The sequence below is a fragment of the Puma concolor genome, chromosome B1 (assembly GCF_028749965.1).
Source record: "Puma concolor isolate L17-30 chromosome B1, mPumCon1.1.hap2, whole genome shotgun sequence".
In the NCBI taxonomy this organism is placed as follows: domain Eukaryota; kingdom Metazoa; phylum Chordata; class Mammalia; order Carnivora; family Felidae; genus Puma; species Puma concolor.
Window position 1 is genome coordinate 54,052,506 of NC_141670.1, and position 12,298 is coordinate 54,064,803.

Here is a 12,298-nt window from a genome sequence, read left to right on the forward strand (position 1 = left end):
AGTAGCTCAATGAACTGAATAGCTATAAGCAAAATGGCAGACCAGGCAGAACTTTAGCAGAAAGAACCAGAGAAAGAAATAATAAACAAGATTCATCCTGAGATCACACTCATCCTTAGGTGTTTAGAAGATTTGTATTTATGTAGCAACCAGAGTATGACCTGTAGTAGATCTGAAGTCTTTGCTAAACCATGTATGTTTCCATGGATGAGTGTGGCAATAGTTTCACCATCTGAGGAGCAGCCAAGAAAATAACTGTAGTGCTACTAGTCCCTAGTTGAATACAGGACAAAATCACAATTTACCTGAACTGTAAAAAGTCTTCAAATAACACACACACACACACACACACACACACACACACCCCATAGCAGAGTGAAAATCTGAACCAAGGGTCTTGGGTACAAACTTGTATTTAATAATAATAATAATAATAATAATAATAATTCCAGTATAATGAACATACAATGTTTTATTAGTCTCAGGTATACAATATAGTGACTCAATATTCATACACATTACTTAGTGCTCATCACAGTAAGTATACTCTTAATCCCCTTCACCTATTTTACCCATCCCCCACTCACCTCCCCTCTGGCAACCACCCGTTTGTTCTTTATATTTAGGAGTCTGTTTTTTTTTAGTCTCTTTTTTCCCTTTGTTTGTTTTGTTTCTTAAATTCCATATATGAATGAAGTCATAGAAGACATACAGATAGCCAAGACACCTGAAAAGATGGTCAACATTACTAATTATCAGGGAAATGCAAATCAAAACCACAATGAGTATTGGTGAGGATGTGGAAAAAAAGGAACCCTTGTACACTGTTGGTGTATATATATATATGTGTGTGTGTGTGAATATATATATATATATATATATATATATATATGTGTGTGTGTGTGTGTGTGTGTATGTGCATTATATAACATTTGCAACAACATGGATGGATCTAGAGACTATAGTGCTAAGTGAAATAAGTCAGAGAAAGGCATAAACTATTTTAACTAAATGTCTCCTTTTGACTTGGATGCTAGAATTAGCAGAGAATTCTAAGCAGCTATTACAAATCTGTTCCAAGAACTAAAAGAAACTACTTTTATGAAAAGAGAAAAATGTAATAATAATAAAAACTCATCAAATAGAGAATATCAATAAATGATAAAAATTATTAAAAAGAATCACATGTAAATTCCAGAATTAAAAAGGTAATGAGCCCAATGAAAAATCCCTAAAAGAATAAAACAGTAGATTTGAGTTGGCATAAAAAAATATTTACAATATGAATAAAAGAAATAATCAAAAATGAAGAAGAATAAGGGCTCCTGGGTGGCTTAGTTGGTTAAGCATCTGACTCTTGATTTCAGTTCGGTTCATGGTCTCACAACCATGAGACTGAGCCCCACATTGGACTCTGTGCTGGGCATGGAGCCTCCCCTTATCAAAAAAATGAAGACAAATAAATATTGCAATTAAGTCATATAAGACATTATTAAATGTACCAACATACCCACAATGAGAGTTTCAGAAGCAGAGGAGAAAAAAAGAAGTGGGGAAAATAGATATTCACTGTAATAATGACTGAAAACTCTCCAACTATGATGAAAGCCATTAATCTACACATATTAGAAATTCAGTGAACTCCAAGTAAGACAAACACAAAAAGTTCCATATGCAGACACATCATACTAAAACTTCTGAAAGCAAAGGTAATAGAGAAAACCTTGAAAACAAAAAGAGAAAAAATGACTTATCACATCTAAGGAAAGCACAGTAAGCTTGACAGCTGACTTCTCATCAAAAACAATAAAATTCAGAAGGTAGTGGAATGACATAGCATGCTGACAAAACAAAGGCGAATAAATATCCTACATCTGTCAAAGATACCCCTCAAAATCCAAGGATAAACAATGATGTCTTCAGCTTAAAAACAAAACAAGCAAAATAAAGCAAAACACACAAAAAAGTGGAGAGAAATTATTTTCAGGAGACCTGCCTTAGAAGAAATACCAAAATAAGTTCTTCATACTGAAAGGAAATGATAGCATCAATAGTCATTTCCATGTGAAAAAAAAACAAAGAATACCACTAAAAGTAATCTTTCAGATAATGATAAAAGATAGTGTAGTTACATATTTTTCCCATCTCTTCCATGATTTAAAAATCATTTGCACAAAACATAAATAATAAAGTTGTATTGTTAGACCTATAATGTAGAAATGTAATATATTTGACAATAGCAACACAAAAAAGAAGAGTAAGACTGACATTGTGTTAGAATAAGGATAGACATCATTTAAAATATGCAGGAAACAATGAACAAAGCCAGAAATGGAAATAATGTTTATCAATTACCTGTTAGTACAAATGTGTGCTAACATTTTTATGGCCAGCAAACTAAAACTTATGGCGTGGGGAGATTTATTGGGTTTATTTTCTATACTCATAAATTTGTTCTCTTCTTTCTTAAAATAAATCTGAACATGTTTGCTTTTCTTCCTCTGGTTGTTTCATTCACTTTTTAAAAAGGAAAATAAACATAAAACAAAGAAAGGAATTAACCAAATGGTAAATGGTTACCAATCAGCAGGTAACTCTGCCTTCTTTCTCTGGGGACAGGGTCTGGGGGCAGGGGAGGGCCACTATCAGCACTATCTCCATTACCTTTCTTGTCACTTGGAAGGGCCACTGGACATTGCCTTGATATTTATTGTTTTAGATCTCCCTCATATTATAAGTCTGAGGAAAACAACCCCTTTTCAAAAAAGACATATGGATCTTCATCATATGGATGCAGATATATTCTGGACCACATTCTGTGCCGTCTTTCACTTCACCAACATCATCCCAAAATGGTAGTCTGTATCTCAGCATTGAAGTGAGTCCAATTAAAGCCACTGAAGTGAGTCTAATGCACAGTAGAATGATCTCTTAAAAAGTGAATTCCTTTTTTCTCATGCTGACCTCTTTAATACAGATATCTTAGATATCACATTTTACATATGTAAAACCACACATACCACAGTGACCAATTTGGGGCATTTAATCCCTGTTGCAACTTTGAGTTGCACTCTGTCCCATGGCCAAAAATCTCCCTACGTTATTCATCATGGCTGTTACATCTCTTTTTATAACAACCCCTGCATGGGATCCTGTCCTGCACATAGACATCTTCTGGCCACTGATAAGATGTCCCATTGCACCGCTCTGGAAAGCCATATTTATTGTCTTCATTTCTAAAATTTCATCTGATGGCATGAATTTGCAGTATTTGCAAAAAAATGCAAAAGCGCAATCAGCCTCAGGACTCAGTGCAGTTTGAAAGAACACATATCCTTTTCCCGATGTTATAAGGATCTGCCGTCAAGCTTCTCTCCTTCAACCACACTGTTCCCACTGTGCTTCCATAGAAAGATGTCCCCTGGATTTTAAGAGTTGTTCATGCATTCTTTTTATGCAATAGTGTTACAAAAATCAGCATAACAGCATTTACTGAATCGACTGGTCTTTAACTTTGTTGGATATGTTACACACACTGTTTACTCATATGTACACATTTTTTCATCCTGTTTCATACTCAAATTATGATTGAGCTCATGAGTCACAGTGAATGCAAAATCTCTCAAATTGACCCCTTGGAAACTTTCAAATACACAATCAACCTGATGCTTACATATCCCTGCATGTAAGTGATACTCAAAGTAATGTTAAAATATTTATTTACAAAAAGATGAGCCACATTAGGATGCAGGTGAGAATTAAAGATGATTATCTTCCAAGTACAAAGATTCTTCCATAGTTGACTTTGTCATGTATTCCATGGGATTTTCTTGACTCTAGATCGCAAACCCAAATAAAACCACATCAATTGCCAATGAATCAAAATAAGAATTGCTATATTGGCTACAGTGCAGGTTTCCTCTTGCATCTATGAGATATTACTTTCTGAATAAAGAAATCAATTGTGGTCTACCACCACTGTCTGTTTAACAAGATATATGTGGTTCCACCATCCCTCATAAGAACTATATTTCAAAGAGGAATTATCCCTTTCTTAAAACTTCATTTGTTGTTCTTCTCCTTCTGTTAAGCCACAGTTTGTGGGTAGAATTTTTGTCTCTTCACTGGCAATAGTATACACCAGATGTTTAAATGTAGAAAGCCTTTTGGGCTCGATTTCATAAGCAATATCATTTATCTATAACATTTCTTGAAAGCGACCAAAACAGGAGTTGAGGGCAACCAAGGGTTCCAGGTCCTTCGTCACATAACCACAGTAGTAAGTCATTTTGGACAAAAGGCTAGTCCTTGAAAAAAAGAACCTTGATCTGTGTAAGTGAACACTGGGAGGTGTCTGGACAGCAAAAGCTTCTTGACTTTCAAATGGAGAACATGTCTCTGACCCCCAAAACACAGACTGTAAGAGTGCCAACATGGAGGCTTCATTAAGCCCCTGCCCATTCCCTTTACCCTCAAGGGAATTACCACTTCTGGAGACCATGGTATTGGGAGCACCCAACCAGAAAGGACCAAAAACACCTCCTGCCAGAACGGGAGAATAATCTCACATGCACCAGGGTCTTATGGAGCAATCATATGGATCCATTGATGAAAACAAAAGAGGACAGGTCAGGAAACATCACTTTTCATCTTCTCCCTCTGAGCTGGCTGTATGCAGTGCTGATTTTTAAGGATGTTTCTTTTGAAAGATTGAACTATCAGAGAAGAAACACTATAAAAATTAAAAAGTATAGAATGAAGATGGTTATGAGCATACTGGAGTAGAGAAGAAAGAGAAGGATCCAAGATAAAAGTGATTAGCGTTTGGCCCAAGACATCGCTCAATGTATTGCCTTGGATATGTTCTTAACATTGGTGAAGCTGAATGATATTGGAAGAGTAGGAGAGAATGGTGATTAACTGGAGATTGATAATTATTAAATCTGAAAAATGAACACATATGGATTATTTTACTGCTCTCTAATACATAAATATCTGTGAACATGTCCACAACTGACATTTAAAGCAAAAAGGCCTTTTTTGCTTTAAAAAGATGAACATAAATCTTAGTTTTCTGGGGATATTTCAATTTACATATGTTGACTTCACATAAATATTAATAGTTTTTCCTTTAAATTTCAAATGATAAATTACTTGGTCACACTACTCAAGAGATGTATATACAGGGGCGCCTGGGTGGCGCAGTCGGTTAAGCGTCCGACTTCAGCCAGGTCACGATCTCGCGGTCCGTGAGTTCGAGCCCCGCGTCAGGCGCTGGGCTGATGGCTCAGAGCCTGGAGCCTGTTTCTGATTCTGTGTCTCCCTCCCTCTCTGCCCCCTCCCCCATTCATGCTCTGTCTCTCTCTGTCCCAAAAATAAATAAACGTTGAAAAAAAAAATTTTTTTTAAAAAAAAGAGATGTATATACAAAAATTAATCATAAATTATATTACAAAATCTTTCATGGTAGTTCACATATACTATATGGCACAATTATGTATTTACTTGTTTTCCCCACGCTCTCTCTTGTAACCCTGTCAAACTATAATGTGTTAATTGCAAAGAGTCAACTATTAGTATCCATTGTAATGCTTGGTTACTTCAAGTAATAATAAACAAAGGTAGAATTTGAATGGGAAATATTTTGAGGTGTTAGATGTGTGTTACCAAACTGTGTTTATGATTAATTTTATTCTTTTTTTTTAAGTTTACTTATTTACTTTGAGAGGGGTGGGGAGGGGCAGAGAGAGTGAGAGAGAGAGAATCCCAAGCAGGCTCTGCACTGTCAGCAGTGAACTCACAAACAGGAGATAATGACCTGAGCTGAAGTCAAGACTCAGACACTTAACCCATTGAGCCACCCAGGCACCCCATATGATTGATTTTATTCTTAAGAAAAATTACATGTTTCATTTTACAATGAATATGTTTTGCTCTTGTAATTAGGAAAAAGTGTTTACTTTTTATTAAAAATAAAACCTATGATTCTCTCCTTCTGCCACAAAAAAAAAGAAAAAAAAAGAAAAAAGAAAAAAGAACATGTTTCAAATCCTCTGGCCATATGAAATATAAAACAAATTAACTTAGTTAAGAAAAATTGGAGGGGTGCCTGGGTGGCTCAGTCGATAAAGCATCCTAATTCAGCTCAGGTCATGATCTCACAGTTCCTGAGTTCAAGCCCTGAATTGGGCTCTGTGCTGACAGCTTGGAGTATGGAGCCTGCTTTGGATTCTGCCTCCCTCTCTCTGCCCCTCCCCCACTCATGCACTGTCTCTTGCTCTCTCTCTCAACTATAAATCAACATTTAAAAAATTATAAAAAAATAAAAGTTGGAGATCGAGGGATAGTGTAGACAAAAGGAAGTGTCTTTAAAACTGAAGAGAAAATTAATGAATCCAAAAAGGAGTGAGGGAAAGTTGGGGGAAGGTGTGGTTGTCTTTCTGGGGCAAAATCATTAAACTCTAGCATATTTCAAATTGCAAGCTAACCTGCTCCAGAGATTGACTTTCAAATGCGTTTATCTCATATTTGTGAAAGTGAGAAATCTGGCACTGGCACAACATTAGCTGGAATATTCTCTCATTACATTCTTGCTTTGTGAAAGAATTAATAAAAGCCACAAAATGGTGCAGACACTGTTACACCCTTGGGAAAAAACAAATGAATGATATAGGCCTAGCATACAAATTTGGGCAGAGTAATTGGGATATGAATAGACTTGAAGAGCTTGTAAAATTGTGTTCAATATTTTACCTATAAGGTGCCTGTTTTATTTTTGTAGTGAAAGGTTCCACAGTCTTTATCAGGTTATAATGATATGTGATTATTTAAGGTAATGACTGTAAGAATCTCTAGCCCAGTTTAAAAAAAAAAAAAAAGAAAAGTCTGTTATGAGAGATCTAACACACCACTCAAAAATCACTTGTCATAGAAGGTGATATAAAAATGAAAGATGCCTGATTCAGCACCTACCATCTCCTGAATGCTTTATTCATGTCTGCTTACTTTTTCTACCTTGATTCAGTGTGCCTTGACTTCTCTCTCTGAAATCATTTTCCTGTCACTTCCTTTTATGAAAAGCAACAATTGCTTCTTTATTCTTCATGGAGAATTCTTTATTCCTACTTAATCCTACTAAAACTTATATCTCAACAATCTGAAGCCCTGCAGAGGGAAAGATTCCCATAGTCAGAATCCCCATATACCATACAGAGTAGACAGATGGTCATAATTTTCTTTGATTACCAAAGCCACTTGCAAACCGCTAAACTTGGTAGCCATCTCATTAAATCACTATTTACTCTTTAAAAAACAACAACAACAACAACAAACTCTTACAGCTCAAGGTATTTTATCCCTGTTTTATAGATTTCTTCTCCACCATCTTATCCATGTTCTGACTATGTTTAGCAAGCAAGTGGACAACGTATATAACATCTAGCTTATTCTACCTCCAAAACTCAATTTCATTGATCCCTAGCCATCAACCCATGGCCATGACCTATATTATATTATCACACTTTCAACTCTCCTGGTTCTTCCATCTTAAATAGCTTACCACGATTTTTATTTTTAATCTAAAGTAACTCATCAAATTCATAGAGGACTTAAATAACTGCTCTTTCCATTTTATTGCACTCTTTTCAGGAACACATTATTTTCCCTTCCATTTTCACAGTCTTTTGTGGAGTCCACTAATTCAACCACCATTTTCCCAACTCCTCAACCTAAAAAGAACTGATTTCTTCACTACTACAACAAACTGCCGTCACTCCTGGGAAAATGTCATGCTATGTTTAGGAAGATGCTTAAAAGAAAGTAATGCAATCAGAATTAGAATGATACCTTGATACCCCAGTCAAAAGGTTGAAATTATGAATATTTATTTCAAAAAACTCTTATACATTAATACTTTGTCTTTTGTTGTCCACAAGTTTTTTAACTTCCTGAATTTCTAAATTTCTTCATTAATGCACAGAGTGCTGCGCTGAAATTCTACATTTTTTTTTTGTCTTCACAACTTATTACTGTTGGCTTTTGATCATGGTTGTTTAAATGTTTAAGCCAAGAATTCCTCATTACCCTTGTTTTAAATACAGGATTCAATATTTGTATTAAACTTTACTATCAGATTGTAGATAGGAAAAAAGGATGTGCTTCAGGTAAACATCATCCTCATCATTAAGGTGACAAAGTACCTAGTTTACCCAAGTACTTTCCAAGTACTAATGTGTAGGCACCATACAAAATGCCAAGAACACATAAAAATAACTCAAGATCATGAGCCAGAATCTTTGTCCTCATTAATTATTGTATTTGATGACTCCAGAAACCAAAGCTTCTGAAGCAGTATAACATTTTCATTAGTAAGTGTAATAATGATATAGTATAGTGACTTCAAATTATGCTGCTAGATTTTCTATGCATCTTGTATAAATGCTTTTTCCTTCCAACAGTTTCTTCAAATTCATCAATATCTGTACTCTAATTACCACCCCCCTCTTATTCTCATTCATAGCCTAAATCAGTGTTTTCTAAACTAACTCCTCTTAAAACACATTTTTGCCCATCTCAACAAACTAAAATACAACTGAATAAGATACATTAAATGGCATGAATCCTAAACGGGATGTCACCACTTGGCAAGAAAGAATACTGTTGTTTGTGTGTATGTGTGCATATGTTCATATATTCATATATGCACAAATATATTCATGCATGCATATATTCATGCATGACCAAATACTGGATGCTTCTCTCCTTCACAGCTAAACTTCTTACATAACTTAGCAGAAGAAAAATTAGTGAGGTTTTCATGATCCCTTCCAACTATAGTCCTTATACTTAGTTTGTCTCACCAATCTTATGGACAAAGATTTTTATTGGAGACCTCACATGGCAAAGGGAAATATAAATATCTTCCCCTGTGCCTCTCATTTGATTAAGATCAAGATTTAGCTGCTTAGCAACAAGACTTTCTCAGTTTCACACACCATGGCAACTGGCTAAAGTCCCTCCCAATTGTGACTTCACCACCCCCATCCAAGCTTTACTTCTAATTTCTTCTCAATATGAATAAATCCAACTAACTTTCTTACCCTCATCTTATATGCTTATTTAAGCACTTCAGTTTAGTACTTTCACTCATATTGTTCTCCTGTTCCCAGATTGTTTCCTTAAGATTAAATCATATCATAAAACACTTGAAGGTCTAGAAAAAAAGTTTGCCCCCACTATTAAACTTTCTCTAAAGAAAACAGACATCAATAATCTTCTCTACTTTTCTTTTTACTCTCAAACAATATTTCAGAGACATTAGGTATCTGCACACAAATATGCTTCATCTCTAAGGAGAACTGTTGAATTGTCAGCAAGAAAAACCAAAAATAAAATTCAGAAGAGAGGCGAACAAAAAAATAGTGTGGGAATAAATTTAATAGGTAAATGGACTTGCTAGCAGTTAAAAATGCTAATCTGGGAAGTCTACATTTAGCAATTTGGTTGGATAAATCACAGAAACAAGTTTAGCTATGTCTTATCTTTGAGGGTTTAGCTTTGAGACAGAGAGGAGGTTTTCTCTGGTATTCTCTGCCAGTATGATTTGAGAACCTCAGAAATATTCTGGCTTCAGTTCCAAACTGCCACAATAAAGAAAATATCCTTTACCATTCCACCTAAATAAGTATGGACGTATACCTTTTCCATAAGTGGAGTTTCTCATTTTTCCATAGCTTTGGTCACAACCAGTTTGCAAAGGGACAATATTTGACCAAGAGGGTTTTAATATTTTCAGCTTAATTTAAGCCTCTATAGGAACACTCAATTTACCTGAACATTAGATGGGTAGGAGGGATACATACATGGGAATAGCAATATGCATTGTGTGAAAAATTTGGCTTTATCAAATTTTCTATACACTCTAGTCTTAATCAGATAGATAAGATGAAGGGTTAATTTGACTAACTTTAATTGCATGGATTTCTTTTCATAGTTTACTTTTATTTCATCTTGTTTGCAAGCCTTTAACCAGGTATAAAAGATGTATTAGTTGTTTTTTGTTTTGGTGACCAATAAATAGTTGAGAACTATTCATTTAAGATTATTTTAGCCATTGATGTTATATGTGTCTGTTGAGTCTCTAACATTTAATTTGTTTCATTTTTGGAGGAGGACAGTTACAGAAATTGTGTATCACATATTTTAATCTAGAAAATTTAGGCCAGAGTAAAACCTTGATACGCAGAGATAAAATCTAGTGTCTCAGATCACTCCTGATAAGTAACTATATTTGGCTCTTAATAAATGTGAGAAACTGAGGGCATTGCATAAGTACTTACAAAGACCACCTGTCCATATACAGAACACATGCTTATATGATAAACACAAGAAGTTCTTTTGATTAGTTAAGGGGTATATTGGAGGAGTTTTACACTGAGGAGACAAAAATGTATGCTTATGCCTACAGTAAGGAACAATTATCTACATTTAATAGATCAGACTTGGAAGGAAAAAATTAATCTTGGGGAAGTTGAACAAATCATGCAATGGTTTTGTATGGTTTTATAAAAAAATAGTTGGTCTCTAATTTCTTTTTTTTTTTTTTTTTAATTTTTTTTTTCAACGTTTATTTATTTTTGGGACAGAGAGAGACAGAGCATGAACGAGGGAGGGGCAGAGAGAGAGGGAGACACAGAATCGGAAACAGGCTCCAGGCTCTGAGCCATCAGCCCAGAGCCTGACGCGGGGCTTGAACTCCCGGACCGCGAGATCGTGACCTGGCTGAAGTCGGACGCTTAACCGACTGAGCCACCCAGGCGCCCCATCTAATTTCTATAATTAGTTTCTTCTCCCTTTATTTTCTGATGTCTTTGGATCTCTTTGTGGATATTGGAAATATTAGTCATCAGATAACTTTAGGGATACACACACACACGTGCACGCACACACACACACACACACACACACACACACACACACCACCTCTTTTTTATCCATCCATCCATTGATGGACACTTAGGTTGCTTACATGTTTAGCTTTTTATAAATAATGCTGCAATGAACACTGGAATGCAGATACCTCTTTAACATAATGTTTTCCTTTCCTTTGGATAAATACAAGTGTGCCTCAGAAATATTCCGGGTTCAGTTCCAAACTGCCACAATAAAGAAAATATCACAATAGATCAAAAATGATTTTTTTAGTTTCTGGTACATATTATGTTTATACTATCCTACACTCTATTTAAAGTATATAGTAGCATCAAGTCTAAACAAACAATGTACATACTTTATTTTAAAAATACTATATTGCTAAAAAACGCTAACCATCATATGAGTTTTCAGTGAGTCATAATACTTTTATTGGTGGAAGATCTTACCTCAGTGCTCATGGCTGCCGACTGATCAGGGTGGTGGTTGCTGAAGGCTGGGGTGGCTGTGGCAATTTCTTAAAATAAAACAGCAATGAAGTTTTCAACATCAATCGACTCTTCCTTTCACAAACAATTTCTCTATAGAATGCAATGTTGCGTGAAAGCATTTTATCCACAATAGAGCTTCTTTCAAAATTGTACTCAATCCTTTCAAACCCTGCTACTGCTTCATCAACGATGTTTATGTAATATTCTAAGCCCTTTGTTGTTATTGTAATAATCTTCATACTGTCTTCACCAGAAGTAGGTTCCATCTTAACAAACCACTTTCTTCATTCATCCATAAGAAGCAATTCCTTATCTGTTAATGTTTTATCATGAGATCACAGCAAGTCAAATATTATAATAATGAAAAAGTTTGAAATATTGTGAGAGTTACCAAAAATGTGACACAGAAACATGAAGTGAACATATGCTGTTGGAAAAATGGTGCCAATATTCTTGCTTGACTCAAGGTTGTCACAAACCTTCGATTTGTAAAACATGGAATATATACAAAATGCAATAAAGCAATGTGCAATAAAACAAGACATGCCTGCATCTGAAAGTGAATTGCTAAATGATAGTTCTATTTCAATTTTTTGAAGAACTTTTCTACTGTTTTCCATGGTGCCTACCCTCAATTTATATTCCCACCAATAGTCACATCAAAGTGCTAACCTTGATGAAATAATTTTTTTATCTATTGAGATATAATTTTCTCAGGTACTCTGTTAATATCAATCATAAAGATTTTTTTTGAGTCAGAAATACTTTAAAAATTTGATCATGATGATACATTATTGTTTATAAAAACATGTTGAAATTTATTTGCCATAGAAACAGTTTAAGAATATTAGATCTACTCTCATAAAATAAATTGCTTT

At 34.9% G+C, this 12,298-nt stretch overlaps 1 pseudogene; it reads right to left on the reverse strand.

Annotated features, from left to right (window-relative positions):
* Positions 1 to 3,928: 3,928 nt before the first annotated feature.
* LOC147581642 (disintegrin and metalloproteinase domain-containing protein 21-like) lies at positions 3,929 to 11,686 on the reverse strand (annotated as a pseudogene).
* Positions 11,687 to 12,298: the final 612 nt, after the last annotated feature.